The 7207-nt window shown below is 38.5% G+C and overlaps 1 pseudogene; it reads right to left on the reverse strand.

The window, feature by feature from the left end:
- Window positions 1-2063: 2063 nt before the first annotated feature.
- Window positions 2064-6752, reverse strand: LOC149199148 (protein SAWADEE HOMEODOMAIN HOMOLOG 2 pseudogene; annotated as a pseudogene).
- Between the last annotated feature and the right edge of the window lie 455 nt (window positions 6753-7207).

The following is a 7207-nucleotide window of genomic DNA, read 5'->3' on the forward strand; positions in this document are numbered from 1 at the left end:
TGGGAGAAGACATGGTCCTCTCCAATTAATTACCAATTTATATATTCATCTCTCATTCCCAAAATGTCCTCTCACATTTACTTGGGAGAAGACATGGTCCTCTCCAATTAATTACAAATTTATATATTCATCTCTCATCCCCAAAATATTTACTTGGGAGAAGACATGGTCCTCTCCAATTAATTACCCAATTTTGTATTCATATCACATTCCCAAATGTCCTCTCATGTTTACTTGGGAGAAGATAAGTCAAATGTAAGGATGAGGGAGAAGTTATGACATTAATGAGAGGTGGTTGAGGTGGAAAAGATAGAAGGGCATAAAAGGGAAGGGATGAGGGGAGGAAATGGATGCTTGGTCTCGCTTTTGGTTTTGGTTTAACTGTGGTTTTGGAGGAATTGTTTGAGATAGAGGAGGGGAGTATTATTCATCTTGGACACACTACATTTGGTTGGACTTGGGCTCGAAGGGCTAGGGAACTTGTGGAGGTTTCCTGGACTAGGAATTACTTCCTAGTTGGCTGGGAGGTAAATCTAGTCGGTGGTCAAGAGGAGCGTTCTAGCAGGAGCAACAACTCAAGGGCATTTCCACCGGGCTATCGGCACAGGTATTCCTCTATGCATAGATTACTCATGTAAGTGATGGAAATGAAATGTTCACTATTTAAATTGTTGGAATTAGATTTTAAATGGTAAATTATCATTGATTAAACGTCTTGTCATAAAATAAATTATTGTCCTTTTATTTCATTTAAAATTAGAGAATATAGATCTGGTAGAGGACCCTAGGAGGGGATCTTACACATGGTATCAGAGCGGGTTTGAAATCTGGACCCAAGACCCACTAGACACGAATCTCCACTAAATTTATATATATATATATATATATGGAACTGATTTTTCCACCTTACTCTCAATAAGTCATTGTTTCAATATATTCAATGCATTGGCTTCTCACGGTCTGCTATCCTTAACTACCAATTCAAATAAAATCAATTATTTAGAAAAGACTCGTTCCATTTTAAACGGCAATAGTTACAATGTTGACTGCCTAAAACATTCAAATCTGGATATTCAACTAGCGCATATGGCACACATGCTCTGCAAAATATGAAACATTAGTAATTACACCAGAAAAATAAATATAAAGCTAGAAAACTTGCAAAACTACTTCTTACAGAAAGATAGCTTCTAAAACTTATTATTACAGTGCAATTTATCTTTAAGTTTTCAATGTGTGTTTCTCAGTAACATAAGTTCCCCTAAGTTGTTTTTCTCAATCTTGAACTGTACATTTTTCCATCACATCAACATGATGCTATTTGAAGGTTCATCCATATCAGTAAATGCGGGTGCAACAATTCTCTGGCTAGAATCAATTTCTGTGACTAGAATATTTCTTTAAGAATCAGCTTGATGCTCCTAGGGCCCTAAGGAACTATATCTTTGTGCACCAGCTTCATCTCTCTTATAATTCGCTCTCTCTGACCTTCCAACGGTTGTTGCGTCCGAAAACCGCCAATTATTTAAAAAACCCCTAGTTGCTCTGATCCTTCAATTTCCACAGTAAGCTGAAGCGCCTGTTGAGCAATCTCCCATCAGCCAAAGGGCTATGACTGTCAAGGTGTGTATAGATTCCTTCCTTGTGGGATAATTTGCAAACAAGTATTTTATGCTACCTCTGCTTTTCGTCAATTACGTTGTCAATTTGCGTTTATGCAATGGAAGGCAGTCTGTTTGGTGGCTTTCAACGCTATATGCATCTGTAGAACTCAACAGATATACCTTTTAGCAGCTGTAAAACTAAGGAAATATTGGGAGCAGTTAAAGACTGAACATTGTCTTCTATAACCTGACTTGTAATCTTTGATATTTCTAGTGAGAGGTGAAATTCTTCTAGAGTTGCTTCTCCAAATGACACATGGGAACTGTAGGGGCATCTTTTACTTGCTGAGATCCTTGGTCCAACACAATTGTTGATAGTTATTTGGAAGCATGGATTAGTTGTAACCGGTAATATGTCTCTGGCCGCTAGCAAACTTTCCACAACGATACTATTTCCTCTTATTGGTTAGGGTCATACCTAACCCAGAACCTACACCTACAACCCCTAGCATCATGTCGCCTTCTTTGGGCATCGAAGACAGAGGCATCAAAGTGCAATACTTGCTCTTTACCTTCCCAAAAACAAAGTATGAGATCTCCTGAAAGCACTGCTACACATTCAGAAGCTTCGCAAGGAAGTGAATGTTGCCTCACACACTTTTCAAACCTTACCCGAATTTCCATGCCCCATCTCTTGAGGATTTTGCCTCAAACTCCATTTCTGAAGCATCTTGGTCCATTCTTCCTAAAGAAACAACTACAAAATTGGTCACAACTCTCTTTTCTCTTGAATCATCACGATGTGAAGCGATAGTCTTCGTGGAACCTTAGTACCCTTTGCTTTTGTACATACTTCTTATTCTAAAACCAAGTCCATACCTGCTTGCATTGCACAAGAGTTTTCCAGCCCTTTCTGGGGCTGCACTGAACTTCTCTGCAAGTGATGACAGCTATCCACGAAACCCCATTTGGTTCGAGAATTTCCCAAAATAGACCTAAGGCTTCATCAATATAACCATTATGTGCATACCTTGTAATCATTGCAGTCATCACAACGACACTTCGTTCAGGCAATTTGTCATACACATTGTGTGCATCCTCCACTCTCCCATTTCACATACATATCAACAAGCGCACAGCCAACGAATCAATTAGTCTCACATCCAAATCCAAAATCTCCCATCAGAATAACCTTGCACCAAGAATTCTTTGCGCTGCTAAAAACTTCAAACGTTAAAGTTTTCAAGAATTACCTGCCCTTATAACTGCTTTATGAATGTGCCATGCATGAGCACTTCTTGTTTCTATGGACCCCCGTTATCATGTAAATTTGCATAGTCCCCATCGCCCAAACTCCTTTATCGTTCGTGTACAAGATTTGGAAGATCTGAAATCTATGAACTGGACTAGATTGATGTGAACTGGCTCTAACTGCAAATCATGCCATCGTCAGTAAATTGCTTCATGGTTGGAATCTTCAAAGCTCTACGTAGAAACTGTTGTGCTAAGGGATGAATGGGCAGTGCTTAAATTGTAATAGCGAAGCGAGAAACAATACAACCAGGGTGGACAGAACCTGAGGGTGAGAATGTATGGAGTGGACTCGTCATTGTCATGCGACATCGATAACCATTGGTTGGAAAGTAAGGTTGAAATAGGTTCCACATTCTTTAAGTTCGTCCAAACAATGCCCTCTTAGTGTCATTTCCCACCCTTGAGATACTCCCTGGTTAGAAGTTGAGGGATTTTCCGAAGCTTTAACAACTTTCGGATGATGACAAATGGAGAGAAAACGAAATTAGGGACTGATATAGGGATATATTTTGGAATCGAGTAATGTGCCAGCGATCTATTAGTCCTCTCTCTTGGTCAGCGTAGTGCAAAAGGCGGGAGAAAAGCATATCATTTGAACTGCAATTTTCTATGCAAAAAACGTTAAAAATGGAGAGGACAGTTGATGGGCCTCAAACTTGCACCTCGTTTCTTGGAACCCCCTCTACTGACCACCTCCCTGTCCCTTCAAATTATTGATATTACGATGCTAGGAAAGATATTGAAATATGATTATCTGATTCAGTTATTTGAAACAACTCTGTTGGTGTCTACTTTACATTTGTATCCAAGAGAATGAAGCAAAAGTGCTTTGAAATAAAACAATTTGACTACGATATCATAGAAACCATCTTCCATATTCTATCTTACTTTACTATGTAACCTCTGCACACTCCTTCTTCATTAGCTTTCAATACTATCTGATACAAATCTAAAATTGATTTGCAATAGAAGCTTACCTACCATTTTCATAAATTTTGGCTTTAAATTTTCTTAAACTTTCCTATCACTTGCCTTCAATCTAATTGCATCGTCTTGTTTAGTGTTTTTCCACTTTCCTAATTTGATTAATTTTGTAAAATAGTTCCTGTGCCTCCTCACCATGGCCACGTAATTTAATGAAATTTGGTCTTTCAAAAAAAAAAAATCTAAATCTAAATCTATCGAAATTAAATCACAAATATTGACCTAAAAGCTTCCCTAAATTTCGTTAGTTCGATGAGTTAAATTCCCATACCAGTAATCCCTTTTATAAACCTCGCATACTATAACGGGTCAGATTTCACTTGGGTTTCCATGCACCATCTCATTCAAGTCTAGATTGTTAGACATATAATTTGGTGGAAAATGAAATCAACTTTATTAAAGATCACTCACAAAATGATGTACAATGTGTACATATTAATACAACAAGAAAATTGTTGATCCATTTTCCAAGTTTTTTTTGGACTCTAACAACTAATCATCATAATACACACTAACCCAAAACATAACCCAAGGGTTAGGTGTCTAACATTCCCCCCCTTAATCCGAAGGGATGTATCAAAGTCCAAGAAAGAGAGTTAAAAATGCAAATATGTACCTCAGCCAAGAGTTGAATGTCTCTTAGAAATGGTTTTCAAGGATGACCACAAACCAAGGATGGTGGGTTTTAAGAGAATGCCACAAAAAATACCCCAAATTTGGGAGAACTCAAGGTCTCAACCACGTCTGGAACCTTCACAGTTGTTCTCAGATCAATCAAAAATCTTAACTCTAGAACCATCAATGTAGTTCCTCGAACAATTTTGAATATAGCTAGAAGTTGAAGTCTTCTACTAATGGAAGTGTTCATTCACAAACATCAGCATGCCAAACCAATGCAACAACTTTGTCTAGAAATCTGAATTTGAACTCGAACTCTAGACTGTAGCAGCAAAATTATGATCTTTATCTCAAGCTCGCTTGACAAATCTTCAAACCTATAGCAGACCATCAATTCCATTAATTTCCCCCTTGTTAGATACAGGGTGAGAATATGAAGTACTCTTCATCACTGCAAGTTTGGTCAATATTGTTGGAAACTAGATCACTACTTAGAGGAGGGGAGAGGGGGTGGGGAGGTGGGGGGGGCTTGAATCAATTGTGAGAGCACATATAAATTGTTTCTCCAAATGTTAATCTTTTAATCCATGCACAAATTGAAACACACAACCATATATCAAAGCATCAAAACAAATATGAAACCATAAAATCAATCAACACAATGGACACAAGTACGTTTGGTGGAAAACCCTTCCCCGGGCAAAAAACCACCCTGTTGCTAATCCGCTGCTCAATTATTTTATTAATTTGTTGAATAAATTTTACATGGATCAGCTCACTCCCATGAGCCGGAAGACTCGACTTATTTTCACAGTATACTGGCACCTATGAGACAGGAAATTATTTCTCTCACATATCTATGAACTACCATCCGTTGAAGGCCACCAAGATCAACTATCCTCAGCCAACCGCCATTGGACTATCCAACTCCTATTGGATGGAGAAATCTCTCCCTTCTATTGAATCTGCCAAGTCACTCTCTACTCTGAAACCTCTATGCCTTCACTTCCTCCATGTAAACCTTGTTTCATATATTTTTAGACTTGACTCCCAATTCGCTCAACATGAGCACTGCAGCAACATAGCATCTAAGCACAATTAAATGATAAAACTTGTAGCACAAGTTACAATAAAAAACTCCACACAAGCTCCAAAACAACTCCTCAAAATACTACTCCAATCCACACATCATCTTCTCACACACTGCACCAATTTGATGATTGAAACATACTTCATTTCGTTGTTGCTAAACTGCAAATTGTTTCAGAAATTCTGCATAATATAACTCACACAGTTTGCACACTCTTCTCACACATACATTTAGTCAACACCACAACTAGACAAACAACCATACTAGTAATGAGATTTATCCAATATATGGATGAACTCAAGTGCTTAACTCAATAATTATAGAGAACTACTCAGCTCAACAATCGTTTTCATATGCTTGATTTGATCCCAATTCAACTCATTAACTCAATCAACCACTAACTCCACTAGCCTTTTTTATATTTTCAACTTTAATCAACTTCTATAAGTCCCACGAACTTTTCCAACCATAAACTGAAAAGTTTTTATCAAGGATGTTGCCAAAACACAAAAAATAGTTGATCGACATGAGGAATGCGGAAAAATTCTCATGAAAAACCTTGGTCGCTCCCACAACACTGTCTACATGTGTCTGGTAGTCACAGTGGCTCTCATGAGCCTACCTCCATGTGATTGGAGCTCTTCGGTCGCTCTGATGAGCCTGACTCCATGTGACTGAGCCTAAAGATGAAGAAAACCAATGGATCTTCAGTCCAGATGCTCTGCCAACTTATGGAACACCTTCTTCAGCTCCTTATGATGCCTCCAAACCTCTGTGTCAAGTTTGAAACTCATGAAATTTGATAAGAACAAGTCAATGACATCTCCAGCTTAGTACCAAGACCAACATCTCCAAATTCTCAAGTAACAACCACAACCTCTCCAAACATCTCCAATACCTGTAGTAGCATCTCCAAGCTCCTGTAGCAACAGCATCATGCCAGCAATTGTCTCTAACACTGATAGAGGCACCTCCAACACAAGAAGCCACAACTCAACACATGTAGCAGCATATCTAATGACTCCAATACATAAAGAGACATATGCAACACCTAGAGCAACACTCCAACAACCTGCAACAGCATCATCTCCAACCATCAACAACATGTCAACCTCAAAAAAATCATCACATGTCAATGCCATCTCTACTCAGCAGCAGAAACATGATGTCACAAGCAAGTTGACATCAATGCCAGTTATCAAGACCATCAAGCCAAGCATCCATCACACATGCACATGACAAGCAACATCTCCAACCTGTTGACATCAATGCCAACAAACTCCCCCTCTAGCATTGATTTCAACCTCCATCCAACAAGTGAGGATGATCTCTATACATTGTCCAACAATTAAGTTGCTCTCTATCCATCCAAATTCTCTCCCCCTTTGACATTAATGGAAAAGGGACATACCAACACTAAATTTAATGCCAATAATGTGTTAGATGAGAGGACTCACCTTGTCATACGCAACATCATGTTGATGCAAGACTAATGTAGACCAAAAATCTTAGCTTCCAATCATGTCTCTCCCAATTTCATACCATCTTTGTAATGAACATGCTCCCCATAAGCATGTAGTGGAGTTGCAATCATATT

The sequence above is a fragment of the Pinus tabuliformis genome, chromosome 2_1 (genome assembly GCF_031772625.1).
Source record: "Pinus tabuliformis cultivar Carrire ecotype Pingquan chromosome 2_1, CPIR1, whole genome shotgun sequence".
In the NCBI taxonomy this organism is placed as follows: domain Eukaryota; kingdom Viridiplantae; phylum Streptophyta; class Pinopsida; order Pinales; family Pinaceae; genus Pinus; species Pinus tabuliformis.